This window comes from Protopterus annectens, chromosome 1.part2 (genome assembly GCF_019279795.1).
Source record: "Protopterus annectens isolate FY-2018-M chromosome 1.part2, PAN1.0, whole genome shotgun sequence".
NCBI lineage: Eukaryota > Metazoa > Chordata > Ceratodontiformes > Protopteridae > Protopterus > Protopterus annectens.
Window position 1 is genome coordinate 1,201,779,911 of NC_056727.1, and position 16,120 is coordinate 1,201,796,030.

General features: G+C 37.7%; 1 protein-coding gene across 1 annotated transcript in view; it reads left to right on the forward strand.

The window, feature by feature from the left end:
- The window catches only part of LOC122792442 (exostosin-1a-like), an 866,275-nt gene that overhangs the window by 650,333 nt on the left and 199,822 nt on the right, over positions 1-16,120 (forward strand). The gene's annotated exons all lie outside the window — the stretch shown is intronic.

Here is a 16,120-nt window from a genome sequence, read left to right on the forward strand (position 1 = left end):
TCAATGTAGAGCGGTCTCGGAGTTGGTATATTTAAGTAGGGGGTTGTGGGGGTGCAGGGGGGCTTGCCCCCTGCCTACGTCATTTAGTTTCTTTTTTAATTTGTTTTTTTTTTTTTTTTTACGTTATTTGATGTTTTACTTAATCAATAAAGTTCGACCTTTACTGATTCGATTAAGTAAACTTTCGATAACATGATATAGACGCAGGTCTCTTATGATTAGTCTGTTTCATAGGACATAGTTATAGGTTCATAGGTAGGTACTAGGCTATTGGCCCTAGGGCCTATATAAGCCTAGCCAAACGGTACCCTGGCTTTTGCCATCCAAGAAAATTATTTTCCTGTGCCCCCGTCAAGCAGAGCCACAGAGGTGATCCCCGGGGTGAATTTCCTATCTTCCATCCAATCATCAAGATTTTTCTTGAAGAGTGCTAATGAGGAGCTTTGTTTGATATAGATAGGTAGTTTGTTCCAGAGTATGGGAAGTCTCTGGGATAGTAATCTATCCCTCCAGCATGTTCTGTTTATTGTGGTGACAAGGTTTAGGTTACTAGAGCATGTAGCTTGGAGGAATTTGGACTTCTTTAAGTGGAGCATGTCCAACAGCTCTGGGTTTGACATAGCTTTGTATGTTAGGCAGAGATCGCCTCTGAGTAGGCGATATGCGACAGAGTAAAGCTGGAGTTTTTTGAGATGATCTGCGTAGGGCATCTGTTTGAGGCCAGTAATCCTCTTTGTGAGGTATTTCTGCGGCCTTTCCAATTGTTGTAGATATCTTGTGAGGTACATACCAAAAGGGGGCATTGTACTCTATAGTGGGTCTAATGAGTGATGAGTAGAGGGGAACAATGACCTCTTTTTTCCTGGATGAGAAACCTTTTGTGATGAGGTGTGCCACGTAGAAGAATTTCCTGATTACTGTGGCAATGTGATTATCAAAGGTGAGACTGCTGTCCACCTGTGTCCCAAGGTTTCTTATCACACTTTCGGTGTTAAGTAGACTATCGCCTATGTGGTTGTTCATGGGTACAGAATTTTTACCAAAAGGGATGACAGTGCACTTTTTGGCATTGAGTTTAAGGCCATGGCTTTGACACCAGGTATCTGTCTCAGTGAGGCCCTTTTGTAGGATGTCCACATCATTAGGTGTTTTGATTATGGCTCCTAGTTTGCATTCATCTGTGAACTTTGTTAGCCAAAGACCTTCTGTGTTAACCTGTACGTCAGAGAAGTAGATAACAGCTTTTGATTTGTGTGGTCCTGCAGTTCTTTCCAGCCTGATGATTCAGCCTCATGTCAACCTAAGGACCACTAAAAAGCAGCGTTGATATTAGATAGAACAGACATGCCCTTGCCAAATCAGTTGCAGTACAAAGAGGGCCTTTCTTAATGGCTCAGAACTACCCTGTCTGCATCCATTGAGAGTAGATTTTTTTCTTCTGCTAGCTGTAGGTATTGAGTTTGCTATATGTCACACTAATGTATGCTAGTATATTATTTGTTAGCAGGAACATGTAATTTTATGCATGCTTAAATATTGTGACCAGAAGCATAGATGTTTGGTTATCAGTTATTATCTGTAGGAAATTTTAACTGATGCAAGTTTTAATTAAAAAATTCTTTGTTTTTGTTTTATGCACTTGTGTGTTTCACTTAAAAATACAAGCCCCTTCACCATGGGAAGGTAGTCACTGAAGTCGTATGCTATATGTTGTAGGGTCATTTAAGACAGGCACATCAAAGAAGAGAAAGAACTTACTAAATACAGTCCATTGAAGAAGGTAGTGGCAATGCACTGCATTGTTTTTGCTAAGAAAACTATATAACATTTTCCTTCTTTTGAACAATGATTATCCTTTTGTTTTTACTCGTATATGTAGTAAATTTAGACCACTGCTGTCAGTGCAACCCTTAATGTGCATAATTTTTTTCTTTTGTTTTTCTCGTTATAATTAATTTTGTATTTGCAGTGTTGTTTTTAATAGTTTTTTGTCCTGTATGTTTATTTAGCTTTGCTTATGTTTGCTGGGGCTCTTGGGTCTCCGCTGAAAATGGGTTGCTTACTATCAATGCAATGCAAATAGTTAATAACCTTTTCTTTTTTACAATTATTTTGTATTGTGATTAATATTTGTATATCGTCACTTTATCTTTGCTTATGTTTGCTGGGGCTTTTCCCCTCGGGGCTCCACTGAAAATGGGTTTGTTTGCAAATTCAGTTGGACTAACCCAGTTAACAAATGTGAAATAAATAAATAATAAACACAACCAGAGACATTTCAAAATGAAACTAGAATGTAAGATTCCCTGGATCCAGTAAACTTCTGAAGGGAAAAGCAGAAAACAAGGACAAAAAGTGTTCAGAGTTTATGGCACAGATAAAAACTGAGAGGATATCTGTTTGCTGAAGTGCTCAGAAAAAGGAATGCCTGATGCTTCAAAGAACCATACACTAGCGGAACCTGGAAAAATAAGAATTATTGACCACAGTAAACTTGATGTGGCTAAAGATGAGATGTCAGGAATGAACGTCATCATCTTGAAAATTAATGAACTGAAAGTGACTGGAATGGGTAATTTTACATAAGCAACTGGGAAAAAAAAAAAAAAACAAAGGCCCGTACACTCCAATCCCAACTCAACAATTTATTCTTTATGTAGTCAGTTTAAAAACCATATACCAGTTTCGGCAACAGTCATCCTCAGTATGGTAATAAAATTCAAATGTTCAGCACTTACTTATCACTTCCTTGATGATGACATCACAATTCCCTTGACTGACATTTATACAAAACTTAAAGTAATATTGTTTTAATCCAGGAGAAAATAAAGCTCTTAGTTTCACAATCCAGAAATGTTCCTTTACACTAAGCACTTTTGTCCATCCTAATTTATTTGGGTCACTAAACATAATTGTGTCAATATCCCCCTCCAAAAAAAAAAACAAAACAAATATGGGCATTAGGTTACTTAGGTGTATGCTTAAACAAGGCATTAGATTCACGCTGGCATTTAATGTCACAAAGATGTTCAAATGTACGTGTTTTAAAAAAAATCGAGAAATCTTTTCCAGCAAAGATAGCAGAACAAGAACATGTAACTAAGTATATAACCCATTGTGAATTCAAGTAATGGCAGTTTTAATTTCATAAACTCTGAGTGTTCGCTGATGTAAATTCCTTACTTTTAAAAATTACAGCACACGCTGTACATGCACAAGGGAAAGACCCTTTAAAACACTGCAATCCAAACTAGTTTGTACGCCATTCAACCCTCTTTTGTAATGACTAAATAATTTCCTAGTCTTACCACATCTGTAAGAAAAAGAACATTTGCCAGGGAGAATTTCCAACAAAACTTTGTTCATATGTAAAATAAACCAATGATTGTGAATAATCTGGCAGAAAGAACTAATATTGCTCCCTAAAGTAATAACTAGCCTTAGTGTTCACCCACCGTAAACTTAGATTCATAGGTTGGTACTAGGCTATCGGCCCTAGGGCCTATACAAGCCTAGCCATAACAATTCCCTGGCTATTTCTTCCCACACTATTCACTTCCCTGGACCCCTGTCTAGCAGGGTGACTGACGTGATCCCCGGGGTGAATTTCCTTTCTCCCATCCAGTCATCAAGGTTCCTTTTGAAGAGGGCCAAAGAGGCACTCTGCTTGACATGTATAGGGAGTGTATTCCAGAGTCTGTGGAGTCTCTGGGTCAGGAACCTATCCCTCCAGCATGTTTTGTTTATTGTGACGACAAAGTTTAGATCCCTGGAGCGTGTGGCTCTGAGGGATTGGGATTTCTTTAAGTGTAGCATGTCCAGCAGCTCTGGGTTTGACATGGCCTTGTATGTTAAGCAGAGATCGCCTCAGAGTAGACGATATGCAACAGAGTATAGCTGGAGTTTTTTAAGATAGTCAGCATAGGGCATCTGCTTTAGGCCTGTGATTCTTTTAGTGAGGTATTTCTGTGGCCTTTCCAGTTGTTGCAGATGTCTTGAGAGGTACATACCAAACTTGATCATTCTTATCTTGATATTTTAATAATTTGTCCCTTGATTTATTATTAGTATTATCCAAAGCCTGTTGTGATATTTTATGATCATACCCTCTATGAATAAATCTAAATATTACATTCTGGCTGGCATTATCAAATTCTTCCATTTCAGAACAAATTATTTTCACACTGTAATACTGTGCTAAAGGAATGGTATTAATTATATGTCTAGAATGACAGCTAGATGCCTGTATTAAAGAATTGTAATGGAATTTTTTCCTACATAAGGAAATAACAATTCCATCCAACTTTTTCTCGACCAATACATCCAAAAATGACATTTTGGAAGTGTTATAATTTAAAGCAAAATAGATCCCACTTACTGTCATTGAGATATTGAGCAAATTCCAATAAAAATTCTAAATCAGTTGTCCAAACAAACCAGCAGTCATCCAGAAGGTGATGCCAAATATCAGTAGATTCAATATAAATGTCATGACATCACTAACAAAAATCGTTCAACATATCCCACAAACAAATCAATACATATAGGAGCAAAAGAGGCTGCCATAGCAGTATGCTATAACTACAAATAACACTCCTGCCTAAAAAAAAAAAAAAAAACACTTTTACTCAAAACATGTTCTGTAAGACACAAAAGAAAGGTATTGAAATCTGGACTATATAAATTAATATTATTTAACCAGTATTCCAGAGATTGCAAACCCACCCCATGAGGAATATTGGTATATAAGGATTTTATGTCCAAGATACACATATACTCTTCCATTTCCATTTATGCACCTTTGAATATATTTAAAAATTTTGTAGTATCTCCTAGATTGAATAACAGGCAATAAAGGTTTTAAATAATGTGTTAAGCTGAAGGGGTTCTGTTAGTGAGCCAAAGCCTACCACAGTGGTATGTCCTGGAGTCTTTTTTTTTTTTTTTAATTTTTATTAATCGTAGGTGACATATAAATATAGTGCATCTTAAGGCAGTTAGTGTTAGCTGTTTCATAAATCATCCTATGAATAATGGCCTCCTTAACTGCTCATTCCAAAAATTGGTCAGTTTTATATTTAAATTGCATAGTGGGTTCTAAAAGCATCGTAGAATAAAACCTAGGGTTATTTCTTTGGCTAAGGACCTCTTGTTTGTATTCATGAGAATCTCATATCACAACAGCACATCCTTTATCAGCAGAATGAATCGCTACATTAGTACTCCTGCTGAAACAGTCAAGTGATTAACCTTTCTCTAAAAGTTAAATTATGACGAACAGTGTCTTTATATAAATTAAAATGTAGTTCCTTTAATACAGCCTGTTCAAAAGCCGTCACATATTTGTTTCTGGGAGATTGAAAAGAAGAAGGTTTCAACCTAAAAGAATCAAAACTGTTATAGTACTTGTCTTAAAAAAATAATAATAAATTTAAATGATGACAAAAATTCTTAATGTCTTACACCAACCTCACTTCTAAAAATTCTTAATGTCTTGCACCAACCTCGCTTCTAAAAATTCTTAATGTTTTGCACCAACCTCACTTCTAAAAAGTCTTAATGTCTTGCACCAACCTCACTTCTAAAAATTCTTAATGTCGTGCACCAACCTCACTTCTGAGACAGGTGCCATGGGGACAAAATTTAAACCCTTATTAAGCAAAAAAAATCATCATTAAACAAAAACCAGAAGAAATATTATGCACAGTATTTTCACAGTTCAACAGGGTTCCAGCATCTGTTTTAGAATTTAAATGCCCTTAAACTTTTACGATGTTTGTGCCCCCCTCCCCTACACAATTTTTTAAAGAGCTAAAACTATTAGCCCTCTCAGCTGCAGGTAAATCAAGTGAAATATCGATATCATTCTCAAGGGCAGACGAAGAGTCATCAGTTAAAGATGCTGATGCCCCACTGCTTTTCAGTATCGAGCTTTGAACTCTTTTTTTTTCTGTTATTTTTAGTTGGTGCATCTTCACGATTCCCCTTAACAAATCTAACAGCCCTGTGATATTGTTACCAAGAAAACTATCTATTATTAGCATAGTCCTGGATATCATGCTGAAACTTTTTAAGTTTGCATTCTTTCATTTTTGCCTCGGGTCTGTCCAGAGACTCTGACATTTCCTGTAGCAACTGGCTGTAGGTGTTCTCAGTCTTATACACAGGAAGCAAACAAGAAATTCCATTTACTTCACCCTATCTATTAATTAATCGGTCATATTGCTCTACCAGGGTTTTAACAAACATCACTAAAGCCACTTGTATTGTTTCAAAAAAATTTCCTCAGGCTCATTAACATTTGATCCTACCAGAACCCGCAAACCATGAGGGGTAATATTAGCTTGTACATATGCTTTTTAAAAGCCGCTGATGCCATACAAAAGAATGCAAACTTTTAGTTGCCACAGTTAATTGTTTAAATAGCTGCCATATATCAGAATTTTTAGAAGTTAAAGTACCTATGTCCAAGACAGCCCTATCAGAATGTATGGATGGTCTAAACAGGGATCAATCATCCTTATCAGAAACCAAACCAGCCACAGTGGTAGAAATATGCTTAGGATAGCTTGGGTTCAAAATCACCTCTTTCAAAAACACAACAATCCGTAAGATAGGTTGGGTTCAAAATCTCCATATGATAGGTTAGATAATTAACAGATCTTCTACTGTGGCAAACAGTTTGTAGAAGAAACGGAGTAGCCTTCATAGTTAATAAAGGGTGTAAAAGTCAGTGCAACGTTCCATCACAATAAATGATAGAATGATCTATAGTCAGACTTCAAGGCAAGCCGTTTAACATTACAGTAATGAAAGGTTATGCTCCAACTATTGCTGCTGAACAGAAAAAAAGTTAATTTTTATGTGGATCTGCAGCACTTTTGTGATATAACACAAAAAGTTATATTAAAAGGTAGGTGATTGAAATGTTAAAGTTTATAGTCAATGAACACTTGGAATAATCTGCAGATTTGGCCATGGGGTATAAAATGAACCAGTGCATAAAGCAGTAGAATTGGGCCAAAATAATTCACTGGTTTTAGAAAAACTCTTTCTGCAGTCTAGTAGAGTGCTTTTAGATATGGGTGTAACCCGATGGGTCACTACTTAGATCATACTATGTACATTGTCATTAGATATGGAAGAGTTGTTTGCAGTCAGCAAATACAAGACCGGGAACTGACTGTATCTTGAGCCATCAGCTTCTTATTGCAAATTTTAGAATTAAATTAAGGGAAACAAGAAAATCCTCTAGGTTAACTAGACGCAAGCTTAGCAACATTCCATATGAACGTGCTTTGAGTACATTTAAGGCATTAGACCTGTTGGATAGGGTCCATGTAGAATCGTGGACAGAAGTTTGTGATATTTTAAACAAAGTGGTAACAAGAAATGTTCTAAATAAAAAGATTTAGAAGGGAAAATGTTTGTCAGTTGGGGCTGTAGAGATGGCTGAGGAATGAAGAAGAACAAAAGGCAATGATGATAGGGAAATATGTCAAATGAAATGCAGAGCTTCAGAGAACAGCAAAACATGATAAGAGGCATATTTAAATAAGCAGAGCAAAGAACTGGAAGAAGAGACCAGAATGGGAAGTGATCTGTTCCAGAAGATTCACATCATCATATATTCACAGGTAAAATTGGGCATGGTAAAAAAATAAAGATGTGAGGACCCTTGCAGAAGCAGGAGATGAATAACAGGTGGCAGAAATGTATGGAAGAACTACTTACTGGTACATACATTTATATGTCCTCTGAGCTTGAGCCACACATCGAGGAAGGCTACAGAAAGTGATGGAATCCCATCTGAATTGTTTAAAATCCTGACAAATGATTATGTTATAATGTTGTTTATAATTTTCTAGCAAATTTGGAAAACAGAATAGTGGCCTTTGGATTGGAAAAGTTCAGTTTATATTTCACTTCTAAAGCGTTCTCATATTATTAAACAATTGCACATATTTCACATGCCAGGTACTATTTAACTCCTACAAACTAGACCCAAACAGTGTATGTGGCAATGTACTGCCTATTTTAGGAAGTAAGGAGGCACCAGTGATCAACTTTCTGTTATTCGCTGTATAATGAAGAAAGCAAAGGAGTTCAAGAAGGATGTCTACTTCTGGTTTATTGACTACTTTAAATACTCTGTGTGTATGGATCATAAAAAATGTGACAAATTCTTTGAGTAAGGGGACTACCAGGTCACCATTTTTAACTTCTGAGGAAATCGTAAAGTGTGACAAGGCTGTATATTGTCTCGCTGCTTATTTAACTTGTGTCCTGAAAATGTGATGCTGCATTTTGGATTAGATAAGAGAGATATTGGAATCAAAAGTGCAGGGAGAAATATACTCAGATATGCAGGAGGTTAGTCTGATGGCTCAAAGTGAGAAGTAGTTAAATAGTCGGTCGATGAAGGTGAAACTGGAAAGGACAAAAGCTGGCTTGCTGCTCAGCATCAAAAAAAACTTGAATTATGTCATCTTGCCCTATAAATTATTTTACACTTAACTACAGAAAACAGGTCACTAAGACCTTAGAACCTTAATCCTGTACTACTCTAACTAGCAGACCATCATTTCATCAAGCACTATCCATGGGATTTACCTTTCCTTTCAATGGAAAATACCAGTCAAAAATGTTCTTAAAGGTATTAAATTAGTTTAAAGTATTTAAACATTTCATGTGCTAAGATATAACAGTTTGTCTTTTATGCTGTGACGGAAAAAAAACACAGCACAAGAAAAAATATGTATTGCCCTCTGTCCTGGTCCATAATCTTTAATTTGTATTGATTTTTGAAGAAGTTTAATGATGTGTAAGTTTTTGTTGCCTCTCCCACATCCAGTACATCATGACTTCTGGAGATGTGAGAATACATAATAGGTTTTTTATGCAAACATGGACATGTTACAACTTCTGGAGTACCATGTTAGTGCTGGTATAATTAGGACAAAGAAAGCTCTGGCTGTGGTATATTTTATTTTTTAAAAATAATAATGTAATTATGGAAACAAAATCTTTTTTCTGTCTCTCATGGCATGCAGAATGCTTTCTAACAGAAACTGTTTATTACGTTCTCCAACTGAAGTGTTCATCATCATCCTCTTTCAGCTGTTCCCATTAGGGGTCGCCACAGCAGATCACCTGTTTCCATTTCTTCCTGTCCTCTGCATCTTGCTTTGTCACACCAACCACCTGCATGTCCTCTCTCACCACATCCATAAACCTTATCTTAGGTCTTCCTCTTTTCCTGTTACCTGGTAGCTTCATCCTTAGCATCTTTTTCCCAATATACTCAGCATCCCACCTCAGCACATGTCCAAACCAATGTAATCGTGCCTCTCTGGCTTTGTCTCCAAACCTTCCAACCTGGGCTGACCCTCGAATATACTTATTCCTAATCCTGTCCACCCTCGTCACACCCAGTGCAAATCTTAACATCTTTAATTCTGCCACATCCAGCTCAAACTCCTGCCTTTTTGTCAATGCCACTGTCTCCAAACCATATAACATAGCTGGTCTCACTACCCTCTTGTAGACCTTCCCTTTCACTCTCACAGGTACTCGTCTGTCACAAATCACTCCTGACACACTTCTCCACCCACTCCATCCGGCCTGTACTCTCTTCTTCACCTCACTCACCATTACTCTGAATTATTGACCCCAAGTATTTAAACTCATCCACCTTCGCCACCTCTACTCCTTGTATCGTCACCATTCCTCTATCCTCCCTCTCATTCACACACATATATTCTGTCTTAGTCCTGCTGACCTTCATTCCTCTTCTCTCTAGAGCATATCTCCATCTCTCCAGAGTCTCCTCCACCTGTTACCTACTCTCACTACAGATCACAATGTCATCTGCAAATATCATAGTCCATGGGGACTCCTGTCTGATCTCGTCTGTCAACCTGTCCATCACCATTGCAAATAAGAAAGGGCTCAGAGATGATCCTTGAGGTAATCCCACCTCCACCTTAAACGCATCTGTCACTCCCACCGCAGACCTCACCGCTGTCACACTACCCTCGTACATATCCTGTACCACTCTTACATACTTTTCTGACACTCCTGACTTCCTCATACAATACCACAACTCCTCTCTAGGCACCCTGTCATATGCTTTCACTAAGTCTACAAAAACACAATGCAACTCCTTCTGACATTCTCTGTAGTTTTCCATCAACACTCTCAGAGCAAACATCGCATCTGTAGTGCTCTTTCTTGGCATGAAACCATACTGCTGATCACTAATCATCACATCCCTTCTTAACCTAGCTTCCACTACTCTTTCCCATAACTTCATGCTGTGACTGATCAATTTAATCCCTCTGTAGTTACTACAGTTCTGCACATCACCCTTATTCTTAAAAATCGGTGTTATACCAAAACACTTTTTCTCCATTCCTCAGGCATCCTCTCACTTTCCAAGATTTCATTAAACAATCTGGTTAAAAACTCCACTGCCATTTCACCTAAACACCTCCATGCTTCCACAGGTATGTCATCTGGGCCAACAGCCTTTCCATTCTTCATAGCTATCCTTACTTCCTCCTTGCTAATCCATTGTACTTCATGATTCACTATCCCTACATCATCCAACCTTCTCTCCCTCTCATTCTCTTCATTCATCAACCCCTCAAAGTACTCTTTCCATCTGCTCAACACACTCTCCTCCCCTGTGAGTATGTTTCCCTCATTATCCTTTATCACCCTTACCTGCTGCACATCTTTCCTAGCTCGGTCCCTCTGTCTAGCCAATCGGTACAGGTCCTTTTCTCCCTCCTTAGTGTCCAACCTTTCATACAACTCTTCATATGCCTTAGCCTTCGCCACCTCTCTCTTTGCCATGCACCTCATCTCCTTATACTCCTGTCTACTTTGTTCATCTCTCTGACAATCCCACTTCTTCTTTGCCAACCTCTTTCTCTGTATACTCTCCTGTACTTCCTCATTCCACCACCATGTCTCCTTGTCGTCCTTCCTCTGTCCAGATGTGATACCAAGCACCTTTGTAGCCGTCTCCCTTACTAGCTCTGCTGTAGTTGCCCAGCTATTTGGTAACTCTTCACTGCCACCCAGTGCCTGCCTTAACTCATCCCTGAACTCCACCTCACAATTAACATTTTTCAATTTCCACCATTTGATCCTTGGTGCTGCCCTCACACTCCTCCTCCTCCTCTTCTTGATAACCAACGTCATCCTACAAACCACTATCCTATGCTGCCTAACTACACTTTCTCCGGTCACCACTTTACAGTCTCCAATCTCCTTCAAACTGGCCCTCCTACATAAGATATAATCCACCTGTGTGCATCTTCCTCCACTCTTGTATGTCACCCTATGCTCCTCCCTCTTGTTAAAACACGTATTCACCATAGCCATGTGCTACATTTCATTAATTTTCTGTACCTAATTATCTCTACTCGCCCCATTGTACTGTGGTATTGTTTGTGTGTATGTCAGTGAGAGAATGTGAGATACTCACCTGAATTGTGAACCCTATTTTCTCCAAATTCTGCAAACTGTGCATACTCCAAGTATGTATGTATGTAAGTATGAGTATTGTAAAGCTGATGTTTAACTGAAATGTTGTCACCTATTATTTAAAGTGTTTTGTCAGGATACACGACTGGATCTCGGAATCTGATGAGTTAAGTGCCGCAGTGCAGGTTGCAGAACTGTATCCAAATTTATTTGGGCCATTTTTTTTTATAAAAAGCTTTGTAAACATTTTATTAAATTCATGGCCCAAATAAATTTAGCATTCACTGCCTGACATTCTTGCAGGGTTTTTTTTCAACTCTGGTAAAACAGTACCATTTTATTTATTTATTTGTTTTGCTGCATACATCTAGCCCCCCATGCAGCATTTCATTTTTATTAAGATTAGCATGCTAAACCCAGCTGTTGTTCTAGCCACTGGGTGGTCATTAATTGAGACTTCAGTAGGCAATGTGTGTGTGTCCGTGCACATTACTTGTATTATTTCTGATTTACTTGTAAACGAGCACTCAGAATTTAGTACTACAAAATGCAAAATAAGGTATGCACCTTCACATAGCAAAAAACATTGTTTACGTGGACGTTATAACCATGTTTTCAAAATATAAAATAAGGGGAAACTGTGTGCAAAAACATGTGTATTAAAAACTTCAGGAAATCCATTTCTTTATTTATGGATGCTTTTCAAATTTTGAATGCCCAGCAGTATTTATGTTTATTTTTTTCAGTGAAAGAAGCTTGGGGAAAAGTGTTGTCAGCTATGTCTGGGTATCCAGGAGCCATATAATAGAGGTTGCGTATTCCTCTTTGATATACCAAATACTCTGTAATTTCCTATATGCCTATACAACACTGAATGTGAATGTTTTGAACATTGATTTCACATGGATCCTTTTGCTAGTGTTCTTATTCACACCTGTACTGTGCAGGAGTACATGAAGGCAGAACGAATGCAGGTCTGTGTGGGGTCTTGCAGGAGTAAACAAGCTGTCTCATGTCTCATGCAGAGTAGACATCTGTGTTTCTGAGCCCCCCCATCCATATGGCATTTGACAAGGAGGCACATACTCCTGCTTCTCTCTGCTGGCTATGATCTGAAGGAAGAATAATTCTGTCTGAGCAGCTTTCTCCCTCTGTCCCTTGCTAGGCAACACACAGCTATAGCAGTGAAAGTTGGTTGCTAGGCATGCCTGAATTTTTATTTATTTATTTTTTTGCCAGATTTATGTTGATGGCCTTCCTTGTGTATATACATACACGCACGCACACACACACACACACACACACACACACACACACACACACACACACACCTTGAAAAAGTAAAACATTTACTTAACATTTGAATAACTGTACCATTTTCTCTAACTCCCTGCTCCCATTTATTCTGTTTAAATAATAAACTATTTTTTCTGGATCCTTTTGCCTTCTGCAGTCTATTTTTTTTTAATTTAGATGGTGTGATGTTGCACCCAGTCCAGTTCTGAGCACTGTGATGCAAAGTGCAGGAATAATCAACACAAGGAAAAAATATATGTCAGCAACAAGTCATCCATACAGTCTTAGCAGCAAGAAGAGCATTACACTTACCATTCGTTATTTGTTTTTTTTAATTCTTTTTATTTTGCATTTTAAAGTATGCAACAAGAGAGGGAATGGACTCAAATGACTGCAGTAAAAGTAAATTAAAGGGAGGAAATGGAAGAGCATGAATATGGTGCATCTTGGAGTGATACTTTAGTTATAAAAATCGAGAATAGCTAGTAGATAAACAAGGTACAGCAGTGGAGACAGTGACGGTTGTTTGTTGCTGGACTAATACTGAGTATAAGCAAGGAAATGTAGGTGCATGGCAAGGAGGCAAAGGTGTAGTAATTATAGAAAACTGAGAGGGCATTGAGTGAGTGAGGAAAAAGGATTTGGAAAAAGGATTTTGCCCATGGGGGGTGCATCAGAAGCAAACTGTGGGCTCTGGTTCTACACCTCAGAAGGTGAATGATGGTTAGGATTTTAGGCTAGCAGTTCAGTAAGCTCCTCTGAGTGAAGGGATCAGAAACAAGCATCCCACCCAAGGGAGGAAAAAATTAAAATAAATTAACTTCTAAGAGATATTTGCTGTTTCTTGGGGGGTGGGGTGAATTTAGTCCTAACTTGTGAAAAGTGCCACTATTAAGGAAGACAGCAACACAGACACACAATACACGTCACTGGAATTTCCTCTCTGCCCATCAGTTGTTTAATATGCTTCGTTTGTCATCCTAGGGTTACAGCAATGTATATCACTCTGCACGCATACGATTATTTTAATTTGATATTTGTGTCATGAATAACAATAACAGTACTAGTGGGCTTTACTTTTGTCTTGCTCTGTGTATCAAAGTAAATATATCATTCTTATGTTGTACTTACTTCTAGCAGTTTACATATGACTTGTTTAAATAATTGACATTCATTTTAAAGTTTTAGCTTCATTTTTTTTCTTTCATGGTTGTTACAGCTATGCATATGTAAATTCTGTAGATAATGCACTCTTTATTTTCTGTATGTTGTTGTTTGGTGAGGATGCGTAGCTGTTTTTCACAAGAATTGCTTATTTTGTGTAAGAAGCTCCTGTAAATCCCCTTTTCCACTGCTGATTTGAGATGCATTCATCGACTTAACTGTCTTGTTTTCCTTGCTGTACAGATTTTTATATTACCTTGGTGCCTGATCGTTTCTGTTAAACTAATTATAGGATCTGCTCTGTATTCTTGAACTAGCATGGATCAGCTACTTTGCATTTTAGTTTTCTTGACTGCAGGCAGTATTATTTTGTAGCAAGGAGTGACAGTATCTGCAAAACTCATTGTCAGTGGACAAGCATTGATGTATCAGATCTCTTCCTTCCTCAAGGGATGGTTGATAATACCTCATTGTGTCACATACAAAATTATTCTACTCACAGAAATAGAGAGTTTCACGGAATTGGTGGTATTTATTTTGGGGGAGCATACCCTGTTCCTGTCTTTTAATAAAAAGAGGTGAAACTTTGTATGTAAAACTTGTTAACTTACTAGCAAGTGTAATATGTCACTTATCTCACAAATAGACAAGGTAAATATTTTGTGTGATAAAATAAGTGAAGATCTTTGGAAGGCCGAATGAAAAAAATATATAATTGCATTTCACTTCAGATTTTCTGCGTGTGGCGGTGCATGGGAATGCACATTGGAGACGATGTCTAGCTGAGGACATGGCTAGCCTATGCCAGTAAAAGTCTAAAACTACCACCAACATGGCACTATTAACCCAAACTCAGTGATCCTAGTATGGGTTAGAATTCAGTCATTAGCACTGTTGTATCTGCCCCCCCGACCCGAAGCAAGTGGAAAATTTCATCCAATCCCGAATCTATTATGAAGGGGAGTTTTTATAAATGGCATCTGTCAATATGATGGCAGAGGAACTTAATAAGAGAAATGTTGGACTTAATGACCCAGCTTCTTAAAACAACTGCTGTTGCTATACAACAAAGAAAAATCATATTCTGGGTGCATGAGGAGAAACTCTCAAAGACAGAAGAGGTATTGGCACAACAGCAATAACACCTGTGCAATATGAAGATAACTGCACAGTTGTGTCAAGTATAAGATATGCAGGGCTAACATTTAAAGTTAGAGCTCAAAGTCAATGACCTGCAAAAACAGAGCCAAACAAAACAATGTTTGCATTATGGGAGTGCCCAAAAGTATAGAAAGCCAGAATATGCTGAATTTCATATAATGGGAGTTCATAGTTTATTGAGAAAATCCATAACACCAGCCAGTGACTGTGCACATTGGATGAACCATTGGACCAGTAGCAACTGAATACTGCCCGACACATATGGTTAAATGTTTAGATTATAAAGAATGAGAATTGGTTTTTAAGGTGATACGGGAGAAGGGCGATTTCTGTAAGCTTGCTGAAGATGTGGTAAGGATTTCATCTAACTATAGTGCTGCCCTATATGCTAAGAGAAAGCTTATGGCGCCATATTTGCAGTCTACACTTCCTATTGATATTATGGGTATCCATTGTCTAGACCCAATTTATTTTCTGTGTCTTGCATGAAGCGTAAACATTCCTTCAGGGGCAATAAAACAGTTGGAGAATGTACAAATAAACAAAAGAAAGGGAGTCCAACAGTCACCAAACATGATACAAATAAACTGAAGAAGTGATGACTAGAATAGGTTGCATTGCTGGTCTCCAAATCCAAGTGGGAATCCAAACAAAGATGGGACAAACAATTTTTTGTTTACAAAATTAGATTAAGTGCTTTTGTCCTTACAAGTGAAGGACTTCATCAAAATAAGTTAAAGCAAGCCTAAATACTAAGTTAAAAACTATTTTCAAACCAGACATCACTTGGTTATTTGCTAATACCAAATAGTTTAATTAAATCTCACTTAACTCCTCCTGTTAAAGAACTACAACTAAAAGACTGTTTGCATTCATGACAGTGGTTTAAACTCTTCAAAATCTTAAACATTTTGTGGGCATCCCATGTAGATGAAAAAAGATTTAAAAGTGAAGTAATATATACAGACAAAACCACATCAAGACAAAAGAAACCATAAGGTGT